The sequence below is a fragment of the Patella vulgata genome, chromosome 5, assembly GCF_932274485.2.
Source record: "Patella vulgata chromosome 5, xgPatVulg1.2, whole genome shotgun sequence".
Classification (NCBI taxonomy): Eukaryota; Metazoa; Mollusca; class Gastropoda; family Patellidae; genus Patella; species Patella vulgata.
In genome coordinates, this window is record NC_065883.2 from 75,853,510 (window position 1) to 75,877,879 (window position 24,370).

Consider the following 24,370-nt stretch of genomic DNA (forward strand, 5'->3'; position numbering starts at 1 on the left):
CAAATTTGACAATGAACCCATCCCACGTGTATGACCCTATTGCGTCTCGCATGTGCAGCTCAGTGGTTCTGTTGGGGCGATAAGTTCTTCATCTGTGAACATACTCTCAAAGCATGTCAAGTGTCCATAACTATTTATCATAGCACAACCTGCATAGGTATTTGCATTTCAATACCCCCTACTTTTTTTGACATTCAGCTATTAATACGCCATTAGAACTAACTAACATATTATTCATACTGACACTATCACGTGATCATACGGGATCTAAATTAACGTACATGTAGTTATAGCGTGATCAAAACGCAGATCCTATTTCGTTTCGTTTTGGCCTGACAAGGACAGCTGTCCAGTCGTTCGGAAGGGACGTGTATACATTGGCGTGCACGTAAAAGATCCCCTGGCAATTAAAATTCCATATAAGAGTAGGCCATAGTGCCCCTGCCTCTGCAAAATTTCCCGTCTTCATTAAAAAAACTTGTGGCAGAACCCATAGTTAAAGATCTCTTGACAGTCGAAGTTCGATATAAGAGTAGGTCATAGTGCCACTGCCCGGGAAAAAGTTTCCTCGTGCCCTCTTCATTAGCAGAACAGTAGGACGTTAAACCCCATTTTATTTCATTTCTTTTTCGTTTTGTTTTATATAATCCAAAAGTATATATGACTTCGTATATGCATGTGTACTGATTCACTACCAATCAGATGGAAAGATTGCATGTGAAATCATATTGTAATATAATGGAACAGGCTTCGGCTTCCCATGGATCTTGTCTGCGATTATAATATTTCCGGAAGGAGACATTACAGGAACAGGCTTCGGCTCTCCCACGTCTTGTCTGCGATATCACTGACGTGGAAGCACACCTCAAAAAACTAAGGTACTATTAGTACTAAATGAATTTGTATTTTTATCCGATTTCCGTGTGATTGGCTGAGAGGAAATCGTTTCCATATTGCTAAAGTCGGAAACGTTGCCATTTTGATTTTTTTTTTTAAATCATGTTTTAATATAAAATATGACTGTCTCAGCGATAATGCTCATTGATTTCCATGATAACTGTTGTTTGTTTTTAGTATGTGAACATAAGAAGATTTTCACCGCAAGCATGTAGATGTTATAAGACAGTCGTGGTGGCTCAGACGTCCATTCGACACAAGCCAGGTCATTTGGTTTAATTTTATTTCAATAATTCGCTTGTGCGTAGGGGTCTTTAGCAGTTGGAGGAAACCGGATGACCCGGAGAAAACCTACGAGATTGGACAGGCGACCCAACTCCTTGTCACGTACAACCGGGGATTCGAAACCACGCTAGTTGACTCAATTACAGGCCGTATGATACAGAACGCACGTGCTAACCATTCGGTCATCCAATCCCCCACCAAGTTGTTTAAAAGTGACAGGAATTCGTAAATTAAAAACCTGAAGTAAGCCAACTGAACATAATGAACCTATGGCTTAGCAAGCTGTGTGGGGTATAGGGAGGGGGGGGGCAGGGGTAGTTGCGAGATAGATATGGTGTGTAACGTCCACTCAACACATTATTTCAATAATTGCCGCGGTGTGGTCTCTATTTGTGGGAGGGACCCACATGTAATCGAAATCGCGCCACTTGACTTAAATATAGACCCTATGAACTAACACGCACCCGTTAAACCATTCAGCCACACAACCCCGGGAGGGATTCGCCGATAACCCTTGCTACGTCAATGACACTAAAGCTCAAGGATGTAAAATGTTGACAAACTTAGAGACTAGTAAACCGAGAGCACAATATCTAGACACCATTAACCAGTTGATAAGTCCCAGTTAATAAAATCAATATTAGAAATTATACGAATCGGATTTGGCGCGTGAAGTCGATATTCACCAAGCAATATACTAACTAAGCAGACGACATTTAATCACAAGGTCTCCTGCAGACGATGTTACTGTTGAAGAATTCCCGCGGTTAAAATCAGTTCCATACGGCAGTGTTTTTGAAAGTGTTTAGAGCTGGGATATAGGATTTATTTACAGAATCTGGTGTGACGACAGGTAAGTGATTTGTATTTAGTCTAAGACATGGTATTTATAGATGCATGTTGTGATGGTTATGTAATGTCAACAACCCGGGTCGCGTTTAATATGTTTAGGTTTGGTTGAAAGTGGGCGGTTATCATCGCACGACAGGATTCGTTATATTTGTTTGTCGCCTTCGGTCGCGTGAGGTGGGGTGGGGTATTTGATGGCCGAATGGTTAGCAGGTGCGCGCTGTATCATAAGGTCTGTCATTGAGGCAACTGGTGTGGTTTTGATTCCTGGCTTGTACGTGACAAGGAGTAGGGTCGCTTGTCCGGTTTTCTCCGGGTCCTCCGGTTTCCTTCCACTGCTAAAGAGTGAAGACCCCTAGGCGCAAGCGAATTATTGAACCAGGTGTTAGTACTGAAATGACCTAGTTTGGGTCGAGTGGACGTTAAAGCCTCCCTCTCTCTCTCTCTCTCTCTCTCTCTCTCTCTCTCTCTCTCTCCATCCTGGTCGTATTCTATATTTGGTGATCATCATTCCTGCTTTTCGAAAATGGACGTTTATAAATAGTTTCTAATTATTCAACATTGACAGATAGTATCTTAGTCAGTAATGTCAACGATTGAGGCCCAGTTCCATCTGACACTTAGTATGCTAATTGATAACATTCAATACTCACAAGGGAACCACGGTGGCTAAGTGGGTAAGAAATGTTCGATCCCTGTATTTGCCGAGAAAGTTTATCGAGATTTTCCGACGTGATTTCCCCTTGTCAGTGGTGCAGGAGAGTTGTCTAGTCGTTCGGATGGGAGGACAAACCGAGGTACCGTGTATATATTGACGTGCCCGTAAAAAAATCCCTTGGCAGTTGGAATTCGATATGAGAGAGAGAGTGTGTGTTTAACGTCCACTCGACCTAATTTCTGACCTAATTTTATTTGAATAATTCGCGTGGGTGTAGGGGTCTTGAGCAGTGGTAAGGAGTGGGGGCGCGGAGAAAACCCTTGAGGGAATCGAAACAACGCCATTTGACTCAATGACAGACCTTATGGTCTAATGTGCACGCGATAAATCTCAACACTAACGAAATTTGGAATGCGGAATCGGGTTGGTTATGAACCATGTTAACGAAATATGTTGTAATTATTCCCTGTAATGTTTCTCAACATCGTCGACCTGTCAGGAACTGAACCGAGAAAACCTTTGGGAATTGGGACTTTCCTAGTCCGTTACACACTTGTCCGAGTTACACACTTGTCCGAGTTCTAGCCTTCTCAGGCTGGGAAGTAAAAATGAAATGAAATGAAATGGGGTTTAACGTCCTACTGTTCTGCTCCTATACTGGGCTAATGAAGACGGGCATACGCCATACAGTGTGCTATGAGGGAAATTTTGCCCGGGCAGCGGCACTATCGCCTACTCTTATATCGAATTCCAACTGCCAAGGGATCTTTTACGTGCATTCCAATGTTTACACGGGACCTCGGTTTTTCGTCATATTCCGAAGGACTAGACAGCTGTCCTTGTCAGGCCCTCTGCCCTGCATCACTGACAAGGGGAAACAACGTCGGAAAATCGGAATGAACTTTCTCGGCCATTGCAGGGATCGAACACCCGACCTCCAGGCTACCGAGCCAGCGCCTTACCCACCTGGCCATCGTGGCTCCCGGCTGAGAAGAAACCCGTTCTCTAGTTGGAGTACGGGAAATATAGATCCACGCGTGTACACATTTGAGTAAACGTTAAAGAACCCATGACAGCTGGAGAGAGAGAGAGAGAGAAATGGGGTTTAACGTCCACGCGACACAAACTAGGTCATTTCGGGACTAACATATGGTTTAATTTTATTTCAATAATTCGCTTGAGCGTAGGGGTCTTCAGCAGTGGGAGGAAACCGGAGGACCCTGAGAAAATCCACAAGGTTGGACAGGCGACCCTCGTCCTTGTCACGTACAACCGGCTTGACAGTTGTAGGTCGATGAAGAGGATCAGCTTCTATTCTCTAGCATTGCAAACACGATCATAGAAAAACAAAATACAACTGTATGTTAGTCTCAGGATGATCGAGGTGTTTTACTGACGAGGCGTTAAACCCTCATTCCATTCCCTTCCCTGCTTGTACGTGACAAGGAGAAGGATCACCTCTCTAACCACCTGGGTTTTGTTCTGGGTCCACAAAGCCCTAGCGAATTATTGTAATAAAATTGAACCATATGTTAGTCCCGAAATGACCTTATTTCTTTCGAGTGAACATCAACCCATGTTTCTCTCTTTTCCTTTCATGAATTTACTTTTGGGGGTTTTACTTGGTATCGTGTTCATATGAAAGCTAATTATAGAGCCTTTGACTGATCTTCTGTTATAAGTATGTATCAGTGGGGAATCCTCGGCCATTTCCATGTCTCAATTTTCTCTATATGATGGATGACCTTTTATAGGCCACGTGGAAATTTAGTAGGGGATCAGCCTGGTAAAAGAAATGTTAAACATTCATTATGCTAAATCTGCCTATTGCGAGTCTTTCTTAAGGCCGGAATTGTTATTTAAATTATTAATTAGACATTTATTAACATGAAAATAGCCTACTCAACTCTTCGATCGCATCGGATACTCGAGATTTTAACTAGATTAGAACGGTTCGCCATTTAAAAATTTAATTTAAAAATGGGAAGCGAGGCTAAGTCTCGAATATACTAGTGTCCTGGTTACCACTATGCACACATCTTGTCAAAACTACAAACATTGATAACTTGGCTCAGAATGAATTAATTTGAATGAAATTTTCAGTATTTTCATATAACATTATCTATTTTTGAGTTATTATAGTAAGGATGGTCAGATCTTTATCTAAATTGTACATAATGTATCGTATATCAGTATTGTAACTAATACACGTGACAGTGTGACAGTATACATCCCTCCCACCATCAACTTTATATGGAGCCGTGGTCCTTTGCTCGATATTGATGTTGGTCGAGAAACGTCATCGGGATTTTCCGATGTGTTTCCACCTTGCCAGTTGTGCACAATGGAAGGGCTAGCAACGGAACATATATAGTCGATCGGATAGTACGAAAAGCAGATGTCCCGTGTATAGATTGGCGCGCACGTAAAGGGCCCTTGATAGTTGGAATTTCGAAACATGAAAAAGCGTAGTGCCATTGTCCTCATAGCACCCTGCATGTCGTATGCCTGTCTTCATTAGCCCAGATTAGCCCATTTGGGACAGAACAGTAGAATGTTAAACCCCATTTCATTTCATTTTACAACTTAATACGAGATTGTTATTGGTGACCACCGCACTGCCATTTTGAACTACTTTGTTTGAGAGAGAGAGAAATGGGGTTTAACGTCCACTCGACACAAACTAGGTCATTTCGGGACTAACACATGGTTTAATTTTATTTTAAATAATTCGCTTGCGCGTATGGGTCTTTAGCAGTGTGAGGAAACCGTAGGAGCCGTAGAAAAACCCACGAGGTTGGACAGGCGACCCTACTCCTTGTCATGTACAACCGGGGATTCGAAACCACGCCAGTTGACTCAATGGTTAGCACGTGCTAACCATTCGGCCATCCAACCCCCCCCCCCCCCTATTTTCTTTGACTAAGGTAAGATCTTCTGATGACGTGTAGTGGGACTACATCACTTCTGAGTCTTTTTTTTCCGGAAGCAGTAATATTGCTCTAGATATATAAGTGCACTTTTTTTACAAATTTACCCCAAATTCAAGCCCATAACCAACCAGGCCATTTCTAGGGTACCAGATGGTACAGTTCCCTTGTAAGTGGTGCATTGGCGTGCACATAACAGATTCCTAGGCAGTTGGAAATCGACATAAGAGTAGGTAGTAGCGCCGCTCTCCGGGCAAAATTCACCTCTTAGCACACTGCAAAGTCGGAGCAGTACAACGTTAATCCTCATATCATTTCAGTGGTCTTTAGAAGTGGAAACACACCCGGTATCAAACACACGACTTGTATAGATGACACCATGAAGGCTAAGCTCGTGATCAATCAAAACCCTGATCGCCCGTCTCAGTCGTGTAGAAGATCGGGTTGGTAAAGATTCTTGAAAGCTATGAATCGATCAATATTGTAATGCCTGTTGTAGATGAAGCCTTGTTTTTATCAGTTTTTACTGTAATTGACAACACAGTGATCTCGTCAGGTTACTGGCATCACCGAGTGAACAATTGTTATTCAATTATTAATTGTTTCTGTAAACGGTCTATTTCTGTAAGATATGTCCTGATGCAAAAACAACAGGTTGGGTAACATCCATGAGACAGTCACCTTTCATTAAACATATATTATGCAAAAGCTAAATCTGCCTGTTGCAGATCTTTCTTTAGGCCTGAAATGTTATTTAAATTATTAATTAGACATTAAATAACTTATCCAGACCATAATCAACTCTCGATGTCATCGCTAGCCTCTGATATTTACTGGATTAGGATCCGATTTGCTGCTCAACTTTCATTCATGATTAAATCGTGAAATGGATAATCAAGGCTATGTTTTTTTATCGCACCGACTTTCGTAATGATGATCGAGGCTAGGCCGAAAATTCAATCGCTTAATTCTCGGTTTAGAGTGGATCAATTTGACTGAAATTTTCAGCAAATTCACTTTACATTATCTAGTTTTTAACTATTATAGTGAGAACTGCCAGCTCTTTATCTAATCTCCTATAATGTACTTATCTTTAAATCAGGCGATCGCTTTGTGAAATGAAATGAAATAACACGAAACAATGTTTAACTTTGTCACTATGGTTAAATCTATTTGACAAGGCCAAATGCATAATTACGAGATGTAAACAGGGCTAACCCTAACCCTAACCGTTACCCAAGACTAATCCCTACGACTTACCCTCGTAATACCAGAATACCAGAAGCGCCATCCAAGGAAGACCATCAGCACCACCAACATCAAAAAACAGTGAAATCGCCTTTGTATATAAATCTAATGTATTGTATGTATTTTTAATAAAACTAGGTAATATCACGAACTAACTTTTCATCATCCTAGGTCAGTGCTTATGTGGAGACCTAACCTCTCCCCCAAATTCTTAAACCTAACCGTTACCCAAGACTAATCCCTACGACTTACCCTAACCCACAATCCTCTTCAACAATCATGTGCCCAAACCCTGTTTACATCTCGTGACCTTGAGGAAATATCAAGCTGGTCTTGTCGAATAGATCCAATCCCTCTCGATACATCTACCGGGACAATGGGGACGGACAATGCCGTGTGCTATGAGGAGAAATTGTTTACGCGGACAGCGGAGTTTTTGCCTACTGAGAATAAAGATAAATACATTTTTGTGAGCGTTTGTAATGGAATGGGGTTTAACGTCCTACTGTTCTGTACCTACTGGGATAATAAAAACGGACTAGAGAAACACCGTTTAAAAGGCCGCAGAGCAATGCTTTAAATCAAACATGTTATTCAGGCGGTTGTTGGGGGGGGGGGGGCTTCGATCTCGCGGTTGTACTTGACAAAGAGTAGACTTTCTTGCCTAACTTCGTGGGTTTTTCTCGGGTCCTCCAGTTTCCTCCCACTGTTAAAGACCCCCTACACGCAAGCGAATTATTGAAATAAATTTACACCACCTGTTAGTCTCAAAAACGGTATCATCCCTTAAACTCTTCCTTTTTAACCATCGCATTGGTCATTAGCCCAGTCGGAGCAGAACGGTCAGACGTTAAGCCCCCATTTCATTTTGTTTCCTAAGTAATAAATTTCCATTCTTTACTTTATCCAACCGTGTTTTTGCTCCATATTGTATTATGTATAAGCTTCAAATTCCTTAACGGCTTCAGTATGTATTAACAAAGACTGGTAGTTATTGATTACCAATGTTATTGAGCACAATCAGATCCACTCGCTAACAATATACAAATATACAGGCGCAACACAGTACATCATTAATATTAAAGATCTTATTTCTCTATAAAGTGTGTGTAGGAAGTCGACTCGCCTTACACGGTGGCAACAAACATGAAACCGGAAAGCATTAAATCCCAAACACAAGGAAATCAAACTTATCAAATAATAGGATGTAATATATAAGTGATTAACAGTATGGTCTTTGTCCTTTTGGATAAGGCTAGGGTGAAAGAACAGTGGGCGTAAGAGTATATTAAATTCTCAGTCAACAGCAGTAGAGTTTAATGCTCTGGAAATCTGATTGTACGAAAAATCGTGTTTTTAGCTTGTGGACCCTATAGAAGTCATAATTTTTATCAGATTTAAAATAACGTATTATTATATCACCGTTACACCCTAAGGACGGCTAAGTTCGAATTTCGTGAAAATCGACCCAAAACTGACAGACAAAATGGCCGCCCTTCGTTCTCAAATAGTGTAAAAACATGGTATATCAAGGTTGTGGACCCTATAGAGTTCACAATTTTAATCTTATTTTGACAAAACTTGAAATGTATGTTCATAACCCAAAGATCTCGGTTCCTTTCGATATTCGCGCATATCGGAACGTAACTTCCTGAATTATGGCCCCTGATTGTACGAAAAATCGCGTTTTTAGATTGTGAACCATATAGAGGTCATTATTTTTATCCGATTTAAAAAACCGTATTATTATATCGCCGTTACACCCTAAGGACGACTGAGATCGAATTTCGTGAAAATCGGCCCAACACTGACAGACAAAATGGCCGCCCCTCGTACTCAAGTAGCGTAAAAATATGGTATATCAAGGTTGTGGACCCTATAGAGGTCACAATTTTTATCCGATTTTGTTGAAACTTGAAATGTAAGTTTATAACCCAAAGATCTCGGTTCGTTTCGATATTTGCGCATATCGAATTGTAATTTCCTGAATTATGGCCCTTGATTGTAGGAAAAATCACTTTCTTTTTAGCTTGTTCTCTATCCATCTCTCGAAAATGTGGGCGTATCCTGCCTGGCAGCCGCTGGTTGATATCAAAAAACACTCGTAGGAGATTCTCTATATATCCCAAAATAACCATGGTTGGTGTTGATTGGATGTGTTAAACCCCTTTATTTCATCTCACATGCGTCACTTCCTGTTTACATGTTAACATGTTAAGACGGCTATAAGATCCACATAAAGAAATAACAAGGGGAGGCTTAATTACTATAAAATAACACAAGAAACCAACACTTCTGTATCGATTACTTGTATATGTCAGTAGACCTATATTTTATCTTATTTACAGTATAATATGATAGAAGTTAGCGTAACGAATAACAGATTCCACACGTGCAAAAATCAATCTTTATTAACTCTTCTAATATATAAAGTACACTGAAAATTATATTCACTGTTGTGTAGTTTTCTTGAGAGAGAGAGAGAGAGAGAGAGAGAGGTCGTCTAATCCATGGTGATGCTTCATACAATGAGAGGCAGGGGTTGCAGGTACCAACGCCATTATGATAGACCCCCAAGATGCAAGTATAGGGCCTAGTACTGGGCAATGAAAGGAAATAGGGTTTAACGTCCTAATGTTGTGACGTGACAAGGAGTAAGGTCGCCTGTCCAACCTCGTGGGTTCTCTCCGGGCCCCCAGGTTTCCTCCCACTGCTAAAATAAACCTACGCGCAAGCGAATTATTGAGTTGAAATTGAACCATGTGTTAGTCCCGAAATGACCTAGTTTGTGTCGGGAGGAGGTTACCCCCTCTCTCTCTCTCTCTCTCGCTCTCTCTCTCTCGCTCGCTCTCCTGTTCTACTACGAGGTTAGACATATTCCACAAGTCATGTCAAACGTTGACCCCATATTCTTATCTGGAGAGCATGTGCAATAAATACAATCAGTGTAGACTGGAATAACCAGGCGCTAGAGATTGCCATTCGATTGAGACTTCTGGCGTATTTCGCCGAACATAACTGCTTTGAAATTAGAGTAAAAATGGAAACGACTGAATGTAAATAAGTTTATATACATTCATATTACATTATTATATACGTTGCGGCCCATTTGTGTCAATTTGTAGGTCCCAAATATTAGCGATTTAGCTCCTTTAAAGAAGCACCAAACTCCTCGTCTTCCTGGAATAGATGACGGGGACAGTCCCCCACTCCAAGTACATCACTATCGTAATAACGAGTAATAAAATAAAATCGTATATCTTATAAATAAAGTACTTCGTTTTTCCTTTTGTAACGCCATCAAAATCGATGTTGCGCACTATATGACTGGTTATTGAAAGAAAATTGAACCATATGTTTATGTCGAGTGGACGTTAACCCATCCCCACCCTCTTATAAATAAAGTACTTCGTTTTTCCTTTTGTAACGCCATCAAAATCGATGTTGCGCACTATATGACTGGTTATTGAAAGACAATTGAACCATATGTTTATGTCCAGTGGACGTTAACCCACCCCCACCATCTCTCTCTCTCTCTCTCTCTCTCTCTCTCTTTCTCTCTCTCTTTGGATTTAATAATGAGTTGTAAAATGAATCCTATATCTTCTGCCTAAATAAAGTGCTTAGTTTTTCCTTTTGTGATACAAACAAAATCGATGTTGTCCAGTATATGACCGGTTATATTTGACACGTTATGTTTTACATCAAGCTGATAATATTTGTTTTAAATGTTTATTTTGCGTGTGATGAGTATAGACTATTGTTATTCTGTCTCGTTGTTTGATTAGCGGTATATTGTATTAGGCGTATTAATAAACCATAATAAAACCACAACATGTTATCTCAATCAATACTTGGCATTGTATGGATTAATAGTTTGTTGTATGTAAAACTTTCGCATCATCTAGCGCTGTCCGGGCAAAATTCCCCCATAGAACACTGTATGACGTATACCCGTATTCATTTGCCCAGTCGGAGCAGAACAATAGAGTGTTAAACCCCATTTAATTTTATAACGAAGAGTGAATTACACGAAGCAGTGTATGCTTTTGTATAGTACGACACCCCATATTGTTATTTATTTGAGAAGAGACAACGCAATTCTAAACGTGTGATCGAGGGCCAGGACCCCTCAAAAAAAAAAAGAAGGGCGGCCATATGTATCAGGTGTTTCACAAAATGAACGCAATCAATCCACGACTTTTAACAATGGAAGACAGACGGATTTTGATTGGAAGATAAAAATAGACACAATCCGTCAAGAACCCTACTTTCGGCTTCAATTGCAGCAATGGCTAAAGAGGGATTTATCGGACCATTACTTTATGAGTATGATCTAACCTAGTGGGATTTCACCTGATACTCGGATTTCCCGTGCACGACAACCTTTATATCACATCAATAGCAAAGTGATATCAGATGTTCTAGACATATTAAGCATACTCTGGCCCGTGCCCGATAAACTGTGAAAGGGACAAAATACAGAATAAACATATCTTATGTGATAGCCATCATGGTGGTTTACAAGACCTACCCTACCAGTTAACTAACTGTGTCTCAACAAGTTGGCTATCCAATACGTATTACTGAAGACAGGGGTGTGTTTACGACAAAGAAATGAAATCGATAAGTTGATTATAAAGTGCATGGTTTTCGTCCATGTCTAGCAGCAATTCCCATGCTGACCTCGGTGTTGTCAGTATAGCCAGTTTCCTTAATCTCATCAGGTCAACAGGGAATGATTGTAGCGAAGTTGAAGGATTGGACAGGCCTTGTTTGTAAGCATAAAGATTTAAAGCAGTAAGTGATGGAGAACAGTTGATACCCATAGGAATACCAAACTCTTTAATTTGAGTCAACTGGCGTGGTTTCGATTCCCCGGTTGTACGTGATAAAAAGTAAGGTCGCCTGTCCAACCTCATGGGTTTTCTCCGGGTCATCCGGTTTCCTCCCATTGCTACAGACTCTGACGCGCAAGCGAAGTATTGAAATAAAATTGAACCATATGTTAGTCCCGAAATGACCTAGTATGTGTCGAGTGGACGTTGAACTAACTCTCTCCCTCTCTCTCTCTCTCTCTCTCTCTCTCTCATATGTTTAATATCATAATGAAGCGAATTTCATGCTTGCATCACCCCTTTTATAAATTGAAGAGTCCAGGGGAAGAACGATCTAAGTCACATTTTTGTTTTTTCGCATAAAAGGCAAAAGTCGATGTGACTCCGATCGTTTTTACCTGAAATTTATTGTCCCACAGAAAGCTAATTCAGTTTGCTACCAGATAGCGCCATTAACCGGGGTCCAGTGACTTAGATCGTTCTTCCTCGGGGCTCTTTAAATGCTCACACACACCTAGATTTGTTGTTTGAGTTTTAATTTAAAAAATGGGAAAAATATTATAAATCTTTCATACGGGATTCAGTGATGCGTCAGAAATAATTTGTTTGAAATGAGGTTTCAACAGATGTTCATTGCACAGCTGTATATTTTTAATTGATTAAAAGATTTTGGAACTTAATGCTAGGAAGTTGAAAGAGTCTATAGCCTAGATGTGCCTAATAGGCGTTAAAAAATTAAATGAAGTAAAATGGGGTTTAACGACCTGCTCGTCTGCTCCGACTGGGCTAAAGAAGACGGGCATTAAGTGTGCTATGAGGGAAATTTTGCCCGGGACCTCGGTTTTTCGTCCCATCCGAACGACTATACGTTGTCCCTTGGCAGGCCTTTGTCCTGAATCAAGAGGGAACTACGTCAGAAAATCCGGATGAACTTTCTCGGGCAACGCAGGTACATCCAGGTTAGCGAGCCAATGTGTTACTCACTGAGCCACCGTGGCACCCTAATGGGCGTTAAGACAAAACATCGCCCCTTTCAGGATGAACCTGGTCTCCATTTTTAATCCCTCGCATTACTAAGAAAGTTGAAGCTCTAAGCGGAAATTTTTTTCGGGATCGGTGGCCGAATGGTTAACGCGTTGAATCAGAAGACCTACCATTGAGTCAATTGGCGTGGTTTCGATTTCCCGCTTGTAAGTGACAAGGAGTAGGGTCGCCTGTCCAACCTCGTGGGTTTTTCCCTGGTATTCCGGTTTCCTCCTACGCTACATGGGAGATTATATACAGTGGATATTTTGTTTTCTCAATTCTGAAAAATGCACGACGAGAGTCGGCGACTTTTACATGAAAATCGCAAGACTAACAACTAGCATCTGTCTTCTGGGCCGTGCTTTAGAATTCACGAGCAAAATCACTACAAAGCTCACCTATAGTATAATACAATCAAGGAGAGAGAGAGAGAGAGAGAGAGATTAAGTCCACTCGACACAAACTAGGTGATTTAGGGACTAACACATTGTTCAATTTTATTTCTATAATTCGCTTGCGCAAAGGGATCTTTAGCAGTAGGAGGAATCCGGAGGACCCGGAGAAAACCCACGAGGTTGGACAGGCGACCCTACTTCTTGTCACGTACAGTCGGGGAATCGAAACCGAGCCAGTTGACTCGATGACAGACCTTATGATACAGCACGCACGTGCTAACCATTCGGCCATCCAACCCCCTAAATTACTTTGATGGGCCTTTTTTTTTAATCCGATTAAATCCAGACTATACGCAGTTGATAATTTGTTTTCTCAATTTCGAAAAATGCACGAGGAGTGTCGGTGACTTTTACATGAAAATAACCAGACGAACAACTAGCATCTGTCTGTCGGGTCGTGCTACCAGTAAAATCACTACAACGCACACCTATAGTATAATAATATTGATGATAAAGAATCTAGGAGATGTAGTTGTTAGATACAGCATGTTATAGACCGTTGTATTACACCAATCAATAGATCAGATGTATAGTTAACAGTAATTCTATACGATATGGAAATCCTCTCTTTATATCACAATTAAATAGAGATAAATCAAGCTGACGACATTTATAATGTGAACTTCAATGTGTATTTGTCACCAGGTCATGTTAATATATACCAGAAACATGGCGGTGTAAATCAGTCATAGGCGTACGAGCCAGGGGGGCATGGGGGGGAAGGCAGCTGCCCCCTAACTTTCGGGCAAGCTGACTTTTCGGGCAGACGGGTAAAGTGAAAAAAAATTTTATTTCATCTACTTGGCCAAATAAATAAAGTGCCCGAAATCTAATAAAACACTAATTTTACGGGCTGGAATAGCAGTAAAACGCTTTTGCGGCCGTCAAATCTTCCAAAATTTTCTTGGGGGTTGGGGGGTGTCCATACAAAGTCAGCTCCGATTCTTCGCCTCTCGAAGAAAACCGGCGCCGCTGTCTGTAAACCTGAAATTTTTGGGGGCATTTCTAGTTTTGCTTCCATAACTGTTATCGAGCCCCAATAAAACACTAATTTTACTTTTATTTTAATTGAATACCACGAATTTGTACTGAGTTGACTACGGATTAAAACATTTTGTCTGGAGCCACTCTACTTTGTGCGACATTTTTCAGGCATCGATTATTATTGTAAATGCAGCTGCAACAGTCTGATTGGATGGTTTGAATTCAGAATGGGATTTCGGTTACAAAACCATTGGATACTTTTGGAGTTGCTTACACGGGCTAAAATAGCAGAAAACGCATTTGCGGTGGTTAAATTTTCAAAATTTTCTCCCAACGGTCCCGTCTCCGTGGACAGTAAACGATTAATCTTTTGATTCGAGCCAGCCATCTTAATTAGCCTATATTAGACCACTTTGAAGTTGCTTTGTTCACGGGCTGAAATAGCAGGAAAACGTGTTTGCAGCCGTCAGATATTCCAAAATTTTCTTGGGGGTGGGGGGGGGGAATCCACACAAGGTAAGCTCCGATTCTTCGCCTCTCGAGGAAGACCGCGCCGCTGTCTGTAAACCCGAAATTTTTTCGGGCAATTCGGGTTCCTGCCCCCCTTACTGTTATCGAACCCGTACGCCTATGGGTGTAATGACATAGTTATGGCGTTGTTGTTTGTAGGGTTCAAATGGTCAGATCTAAATATTAAGACCATCTTCAGATTTCCTCAAGGTCACGGGATGTAAACAGGGCTAGGGTTAGGGCACGTGATCGCGTTGTTTACATCGCGTGACCTTGAAGAAATCTGCATACAATTAAAGATCCATTATGATTTAAGAGCTAAATCTGCCTATTGCAGGTCTTTCTTTAGGCCTAAAAATATTATCTAAATTATCAATTAGACATTAATTAACTTATCTAGACCATAATCAACCCTGGATAACGTCGGATGCTCGAGATGCTCAACGGATTTAAACACGATTGACGGTTGATGGTTTAATTGAAATTTAAGAAATGGACAATCGAGTCCTTGTTTACTGTCGTAACAACGGTAGCAATAACAATCGAGACTCTGCTATTCAAAAATAGATAATAATAATAAGGGAATATGTTGAAACTTCCATTTAAATATGTACCTCAGAATGAAGTTATTTGAATGAAAGTTTCAACATTTATTCCCTTATCATTATCTATTTATGAACTGTTATAGCAAACACTGTCAGCTTTTTATCTAAATATTACATAATGCATCTTTAATTAGTTGGTTTCCTGCCAATCTGATTAGAATACAGATCTATATTTCGTTTCGTTTGTTATACTTTCGATAGCCTACACTACATGAAGATCTGACCGGTTGTACTGGAAGGTCGGGTCAAGGGTCGTACGAGCGGCTTATGATCTTATGACGTCAGACATTGATTAATCAATCAGTGTCGACGTTTCTAGTGGTTTACCCACGGTTTCGTGCATCGCACACCAAGTACTCGCTGTATCAGACTAATTCATTGGCTAATCTCTCACTTCAACCAGAACACCGGTAATATAGCAACTCTTCCAGATCCTACTGTAGTAAAGACAAGTAAAACGAAATTTTGAAGTATAAAAAACGAACCGAAACGATTGGTTTTTCTGGATTACCAAACCTCTTCACACCACTGATGCGATCGTTTTGTTCCTCTGTGGGTATTCAAAAATTGTTGTCAAATCTGATTAATTCAAAAACTGTATTTTATTTTTACAATTTGCCATTTTATTTGTTTTGGTGTTTTATTGAATTTGAATATAGGCCAACTACGATAAATATCTTCGATCTGAATTTTCTATCATCCAAGGAATTAAGTCTGTGAAGCTATAACTGATGTCCTTGAAATGTCCTTGTCAAATTAGTAGCTCCGTCTACCATTCTCTGACATTGTCAAGGGACTCGAGATTCACATTCACAGTTGCCGAAGAAATTCTGAATTCTGAGCTTAAACAAATGTCGACGAGTCTTTAATAACGATTCTGAGCTCCATATATCTCTTAGATAACAATCGGTGCTTTACGAAACCGGAAAAATCGTTAAAGGTTCATTTGGAAACAGTATATGAATAAACATTGGGGCAATCTTACATGATATGATATGCAATGGCGTAATCGACCCTTTTCCCGGATCCATTCACTTGATTTGATATTTGTTTATTTGGTGCAATGTCTATTTTCTGTCTTGTCCGCAGGTTTATTTGTAGATTTTTGTTTTGCGTGTAGTGCGGTCCTCCTGCACTTACCATTTTAGTTTTTCTAAAAAAAACCAAAAAAACTAAAATTCTCAACGACTTAAACACACATTATGCAAGAGCTAAATCTGCCTATTGCAGGTCTTTCTTTAGGCCTGAAATGTTCTATAAACTATTAATTAGACATGTATTAATATAATCCTTGAGTGGCATTTAGCAATTGAACACATTAAAAACACAACACAGTTTATATGGAAATACAATCACTGGTTTATAAGTATAGCACGACGTTTCGACAAGTATTCTCTTATCGTTATCAAGCACAAATGATATTTAGTTAAACTAAAAGGTGATATTTATAGTAAAACAAAAAAGAAGCCATAGATAAATGCTGTTATAATACAAGATAATAGTTAAATTGATCAAAGGATAATTAAAACTTAAATATAGTTAATTGGTGGGGGTTAACAGTGACCAGGGAGCAACAAAGCCATATATTTGATATGGACAAAATAAACACAATTTACCAATTACACCAGAATCTACAGAACCAACTCACTGGAAAAGATTATGAGTCCCTTCACTCCATTATTAGCTCTACAAACCTTGCAAAACATGAGAAGACAAAAGAACGTCAACAAAAGAAATTTGGAAAACTGAATGAAAAAAACATGAACACCACCAAAAACCTGAAGAAGAACATACACTACCAAAATGACTTCCTAACCAAGACCGTAGTGAACCTTAGTAGTAAACAACTTAGTGAAGACCAGATAAATATACTCTCCAAGGGTCTCAAGTTTGTACCGTCCATGCAGCCCAGAAACCATGACGACTTCATTGCTAATGTTGAGTCAGGCCTACGTCAACTTGCACCTGGAGGTAAAGTTGAATTTCTGCGCCATCAAATCGCCAATTTAATTATTAAATCAAAAACCAGCAAAAAACGGAACAACATAAATAAAGAACAACGAATAGCCATACAAGAACTTAAGAAAGACCGTTCCATAACCATAATTCCTGCTGACAAAGGGAAATCCACAGTGATCATGGATACCAAAGACTACCACTCCACCGTTAATAACCTGCTCCAAGATACTTCTACCTATAGACGAATAAGAAAAGACCCTACCACCAAACTAGAAAAACAACTAAACAGTAAACTTGAAGAATTGAGAGAACAAGAACAGATCACCAAAAACCAATTTTACCAATTCCGCTGCAGTCACCCACAACCACCATACGCCCGTGCCACCATCAAGACCCATAAGAACCCTGTTAGAGCCAGATTACTTGTATGCTCAAGAGACTCCGTTTTCTACAATGTTGCTCAGCATCTCAGCAAACTACTCTCACCACTAGGCAAGGTTGCATCTTCTTTCATTCCAGATTCCACCATGTTTTGTGAAAAGATCAGAAATATAAAAGACCTAGGGAAAATTGTATCTTATGACGTGGTAGACTTATTCACCAATGTGCCCAGGGATGAAGCTATGGAAGCCCTAAGATCACAAATCAACAACCTAGAACAACCGTTGGGAACCAACTTGTCAACAGATAATATAGTTAGTTTAGTTAGCATGTGCATTAACTCCACCTACTTCACCTGGGGAGATGAAATTTTTGAACAGATCCATGGCCTACCAATGGGAAGCCCGTTATCTCCACTCATCTCAGAAATCTTTGTCACTAGATTTGAAGAACGTGCCCTCCAGTCAACTACGATAAACCCAGTTTGTTATTTCCGCAAGGTTGATGATACTTTCGTTATACTAGAGGAAGAAGATGATCCAACAGCTCTCCTTGACCACCTCAACAACCAGCACCCAAGGATTAAATTTACCATGGAGACAGAAGTTGACCATTCACTCCCATTCCTAGACGTGCACGTCCATAGAGTAAACAACACCATAACAACCAACGTGTACCGGAAACCTACCCATACGGATCAATACATCAACTTCAACTCTACACATCCTACCAATGTTAAAAGATCTGTAGTTTCATGTTTAACCCGAAGAGCCCGCAACATTTGTGATCCTGGTTACCTCCATGCAGAGCTTGACCATCTTCGACGCGCCTTCTGTACCCTAAACAGCTACCCGATTAAATTTGTAAACCATGTTATTGAATCCACCCTAAATCCCATCCACCAGAAAGATAAACCTGAAAAACCAGACATCAAAGTTATGTTGCCATTCTATGGGAAAATATCTTACCAAGTAAGCAGAATCCTGAAGAAAGTGAATATTGGAACAACATTCACCACCTCCACAACTTTAAAACAGATCCTAAAGGCAAATGGGAAACAACTACCAACCAACCCAAGTCAACCAAAAGGAGTAGTATACAAAGTAGACTGCTTTTGCGGCAGGGCATACATAGGTGAAACGAAAAGACCACTTGACAAACGTATATCAGAACATAAGTCTAGAGCCAAAACCAATGTATCCGCAATAGCAGAACATATAAGCAAGAACCAGGGCCACGAACCAGACTGGAAGAATGTCCAAACCTTAGCCATACATAAACACCAAACGAAAAACAGGAAAATCATAGAAGCCATCCAAATCAAACGCCACAGCCCAGAACTGAATAGAGACACAGGGTTATATATACCAAAGGCCTATGATGAACTAATTAAGATGGAGAAATAATTGTCTATTGGCCCATGTTTTTCCTATTTGTTTCTTTTGGACATTTCTAGTTATTATATAACCTAATTTTAATCACATTGTTTTCTTCTTTTGTTGTTCCTTTTTGGCCATTTCTACATATTATAAAACCTAACTACAATCATACTGCTCTCTCCCCCCCCCCCCTCTCCCCCTTAATTAGCTTAGAGAAGTATAATACCTGTTATATAAACCATATTTTGTAATTACCAAATTAAGGGGTTATACTGTATACATCCACTATTATACATTTCTTACTTATAGGGCTTCAAATTGTTTATTTTGTCTATATCAAATTTATGGCTTTGTTGCTCCCTGACTATTGTTAACCACTGATTATTGTTTACCCCTATCAATTAACTAATATTTAAGTTTTAATTATCCTTTGGTCAATTTATACATTATTATAAATTTCTTATTAATAGGGCTTCAAATTGTGTTTATTTTGTCCATATCAAATATATGGCTTTGTTGCTCCCTGGTCACTGTTAACCCCCACCAATTAACTATATTTAAGTTTTAATTATCCTTTGATCAATTTAACTATTATCTTGTATTATAACAGCATTTATCTATGGCTTCTTTTTTGTTTTACTATAAATATCACCTTTTAGTTTAACTAAATATCATTTGTGCTTGATAACGATAAGAGAATACTTGTCGAAACGTCGTGCTATACTTATAAACCAGTGATTGTATTTCCATATAAACTGTGTTGTGTTTTTAATGTATTAATATGAAAAGACCTTATTCAACTTTCGATGCCATCTTATGTGTCGGATTTTCACTGGATTTGAATCCGATCTACTACCCAACGCTCATTGATGATTAAATCCAAAAATGGATAATTGAGACTATGTTTTTTATCGTGCCAACTTTAATAATGATGATCGAGGCTAGGCCTAAAATTCAATCGTTAATATCTCTGTTAAGAGTGGAGAAATTTGACTGAAATTTTCAGCATATTCCTTTTACATTATCTAGTTTTTCACTATTGTATTCACTATTTTCACTAATATCTCTGTTCAGAGTTCAGCCATTTGACGGAAATTTTCAGCATATAGCCTTTACATTATCAAATTGTTAACTATTATAGTTAGAAATGTCAGCTCTTTCTCCAATTTTGAAGTTTGGATATGATGCGTGGTATATCTATATATCTATATCTATAACATATCTTTCCGTGTATGTCGGGGGGGGGGGGGGTCGCCTGTCCAACCTCGTGGGTTTTCTCCAGGTCCTCCGGTTTCCTCCCACTGCTAAAGACCCCTACGCGCAAGCGAATTATTGAAATAAAATTAAACCATATGTTAGTCCCGAAATGACCTAGTTTGTGTCAATCTAATTAAAATACAGATCTATATATTGTTTCGTTATTTTATACTTTCGATGGCTTCCACTACTTGAAGATCTGACTGGTTGTAGTGGAAGGTCGCGTCAGAGGTCATACGAGCGGCTTTTGACCCTATGACGTCAGATATTTGATTAACCAATCAGCCTTGATTGTGACAATATTAGTTCTTTTATCAAGTTCTGGATGACAAGACTAGTTTCAGCTTCTATTAATACTTTTATTCTGCTTCTAACATATTATGTACAAACATCGTAATGTTAAAGACACCCAGGACTAAATTACATTAGTTGGCCGTTGTCCGGTCTTAACTCCATGACCTGCGTGGCCTGGAGTTAACTACCAGACGTCGCCTAGCCTCCGCCTGCTCTCCTGTCCTGCCTAGACCTCTCTGCCTGTTTGTTTCTTAATCTGGGTTTATAAACCTTTCCACACACAAAGGAATCTCATTAGGCATCTGCTATAATGTATCATGTTTCATATCAGTTAAAGTTCAGTATAGTTTATCAGACAAAGAAGTAAGATAAGCCATGCCATCAACAAGTTAAAGTTACATAAGTTACATAATGCTACCAAGATCTATAGGGGTCGGCAGGTGGATTTGATATTCAAATTACTTTCACATGTCAAGATGGCAGGGGGCATAACATGTCATTTTGTAACATGATGTTTCTAGTGGGTTACACAGAGTCCCGTGCACCTCACGCCAAAAATTCGCGGCGGTAACAGGCCGTTTCATTAGCTAATCCCTCACATCATCCAGAAAACGGGTTGTATAAAAAGTCTTCCAGATCCTTGTGTAGTAAAAACAAGTAAAACGAAATTTTGAACTATAAAAAACGAAATGAAATTGGATCTGTGTTTTAATCAGAATGTCTTATCGTTGATAAGTAGGACAGAAACTCGTGGGTGGCGCTGGTTTGTCTACACACAGGAACAACGTATAGTCATTCGGGTGAGGCGAAAAGCCGAGGTGCTTGTAAATATTGGCATGCACTTAAAATGGCATTTGGAATTCGATATTAGAGTAGCCATAGCACACTGTATGGGGTATGACAGGTTTCATTAGACCAGTCGGAGCAGAACAGTACGACGTTAGATCCGAATGCATTTCATTCTGTCTATTCGCAGTCTTGGTAAAATTAGCTGGCCCGAGTCAGACATGTACGTCACTTGTCCCAGGTATGTCCAGGATACCTGTGGCAAGGGCCATAAATAGATTAATCTATTAGCTAAATACTTTATGATGGAAAAAATACCAAAAGTTAAAAATGACCCTTTTTTTTAGAGCAATTTGCGATGCACACTTTTGCCCCGTGGCCCGCCATCCCTTTCAGTGATCCTTCATACGGTACAAAGATACAATACGGTTTTGTATCTTTTAGCTAATTCAGCAATTCTGTACGCGTGTCTTTAACAACCGGTTCGTTATCGGTAAAGACTGCTGAATATCAGCTTCATGAATCACCCAATTAGCCAAAAATTATCTAAAATGTCAGCCTTCCAGGGTCTGAACAATTACTGTGTCGTTATTGATGATCTTTTGACGGTAGAGGTCTATATATATAATATACTGCTACTGGTCTAATGCAAATCCTATTCATATTATGTCGTCTGCTTCAATCAGAACTATTGGCCAGCGGCGGCCATCTTAAAATGATATTGCCAGTCGTTTGGTGTCCGAAGTAATCGATGAAATGAAATGGGGTTTAACGTCCTACTGTTCTGTCCAATATTGATATTATGTCGTCTGCTTCTATAAGAATTATTGACCAGCGATGGCCATCTTAAATGATATTTCCACCTGTTTAAGTGTCCGAAAGAGAGAAAGAGAGAGAGAGAGAGAGAGGGGGGGGGGGTAACGTCCACTTAAAACAAACTATGTCATTTCGGGACTAACATATGTTTTAATTTTTTTATTTCAATAGTTCGCTTGCGCGTAGGGGTCTTTAGCAGTGGGAGGAAACTGGAGGACCCGGAGAAAACCCACAAGGTTGGACAGGCGACCCTACTCCTTGTCACGTACAACCGGGGAATCGAAACCCCACCAGTTGACTCAATGACAGGCCTTAGGATACAAGGCGCATTTGATAAAATGAAATGAAATGAAATGGGTTTTAACATCCTACTGGTCTGTTCCACATGGGCTAATGAAGACGAGCATACGTCATACAGTGTGCTGTGAGGGAAAATGTCCCAGAATAATTCCAACTGTCAAGGGGTCTTTTACGAGTACATCAATATGTACACAGGACCTCGGGGTTTTCGTCCCATCCAAACGAATATACGTTGTACGTTGTCAGGCCCTATGCCCTGCGCCACTGCACTTTCTCGGCCAATGCAGGGATCGAACACGCTGAGCCACCGTGGTTCCGAGAGAGAAACGACTAAGAAAAATCTATTACAGGCTCATTTCATTTCTCACTCCGTGTCTTTAACTAAAAATAAATTTATCATGTTTAACAGTGGAAAGATGAGCTACACCAGACGATTGTGACACCTGACAAAAACAAGATGGAAGCAATTAACCATTCGGAGTTACAAACAAAACAGCTCTTGACATCATGCTGTCATTTTCTAGAAACATCGCTGTTAAACAAGCAATGGCGGATTTCAGGAACAGTACATATTGCCACTAAAACTTCATTCAACATATCGATTTCTTCGGGTTTTCCGGCGCGGTCTCTCTTTGTCTGTGGTATAGGATTGCGGCCTGGTAAGGGACAACGTATGGTCGTTCGGGTGACAGTTGGAATTCCATGTAAGAGTAGGCCGTAGCGCCGCTTCATTTGCCCAGACGGAGCGGAACAGTAGGGCGTTAAACTCCATTTCATTTCATTTCATTTCTTACTGTTTTGCTCCAACCGGATTAATGTTTGCCATTTTGAACGCACAGTTGCCTTTCTAACTACTCTTCATCGAATTCCATCTTTCTGGGGGTACACGCTAATATGTACAAGGCACATAGATATTTCGTTATGTTAGGTTCCCACTTTCGTGCGATGCCTTGCAATAGGATTGGCTACACTGAGTTCACGATCTGGTACATGCAGATACGTTTCAATACGATCAACACAATTGCCACGGCTGAGTTCACAAAGCATTCTCAGACTTGAGTTAAGAATTTACTCAAAATTGTTCACCTTATTTTAACTAAAATATAGGCCTTTAAAAAATTTGTGTTGTTTTAATGTATCAAATACATCAATAAGAAACTATATGCAAAGTTTTTTGGTTCTGGATCAAAGATATTTCTCATAAACAGTGATTGAAAGTTGAGTAAATTCTTAACTTAAGTCTGAGATAATGCTTTGCGAACTCGAGACCTGATAGGACTACTACACGATTAAAACCACGATTTCAATTGTAGCACGAATAGCGATAGTGGGAACCTAGCCTATCTTCTGATTGACTGGAGGTTTCTCCAAAATAATAATGTTGATCACTGGTTGTCAATTTGTTTTATATATTTCAACGATCGGTGGCTAGTTTTGCTGAACAGCAGGAAAAGACCTTTGGCCCTCTGGTTCATTTCACAAATATGTTTCCTGAAAGGTTGGTTAAGTTTGTCAATCGATGGTTATATATTTACGATCATGACTGTCGACAAAATGTATCTATAAAGTTGGACTAGTCGATAACATGGTTGATTTAACTCTTTACTGACGAAAGGGAAAAGACATTACTTGACCATTTCTAGTCTAGCTTACGGTTTATTTGTAAAGAGTGTGTGTGTGTGAGAGAGAGAGATAGAGCGAGAGAGAGAGAGAGAGAGAGAGAGAGGGGGGTTAGCGTCGACTCGACACAAACTAGTTCATTTGGGACCAACATATGGTTTAATTCTATTTCAATAATTCGCTTGCATTGGGAGGAAACCGGAGGACCCGGACAAAACCCACGAGGTTGGACAGGCGACTCTACTCCTTGTCACGTAAAATCGGGGAATGGAAGCCACCCCAGTTGACTCAAT

The 24,370-nt window shown here is 39.9% G+C and overlaps 1 protein-coding gene across 1 annotated transcript in view; it reads left to right on the top strand.

Moving 5' to 3' along the window:
- The first annotated feature begins 1,897 nt into the window (after nt 1-1,897).
- Nucleotides 1,898-24,370, top strand: part of LOC126822388 (potassium channel subfamily K member 1) — a 65,314-nt gene continuing 42,841 nt past the window's right edge. Inside the window, exon 1 of the mRNA XM_050551280.2 lies at nt 1,898-2,035. The gene's annotated coding sequence lies outside the window, so the exon portion shown is untranslated. The remainder of the gene's footprint in view (nt 2,036-24,370) is intronic.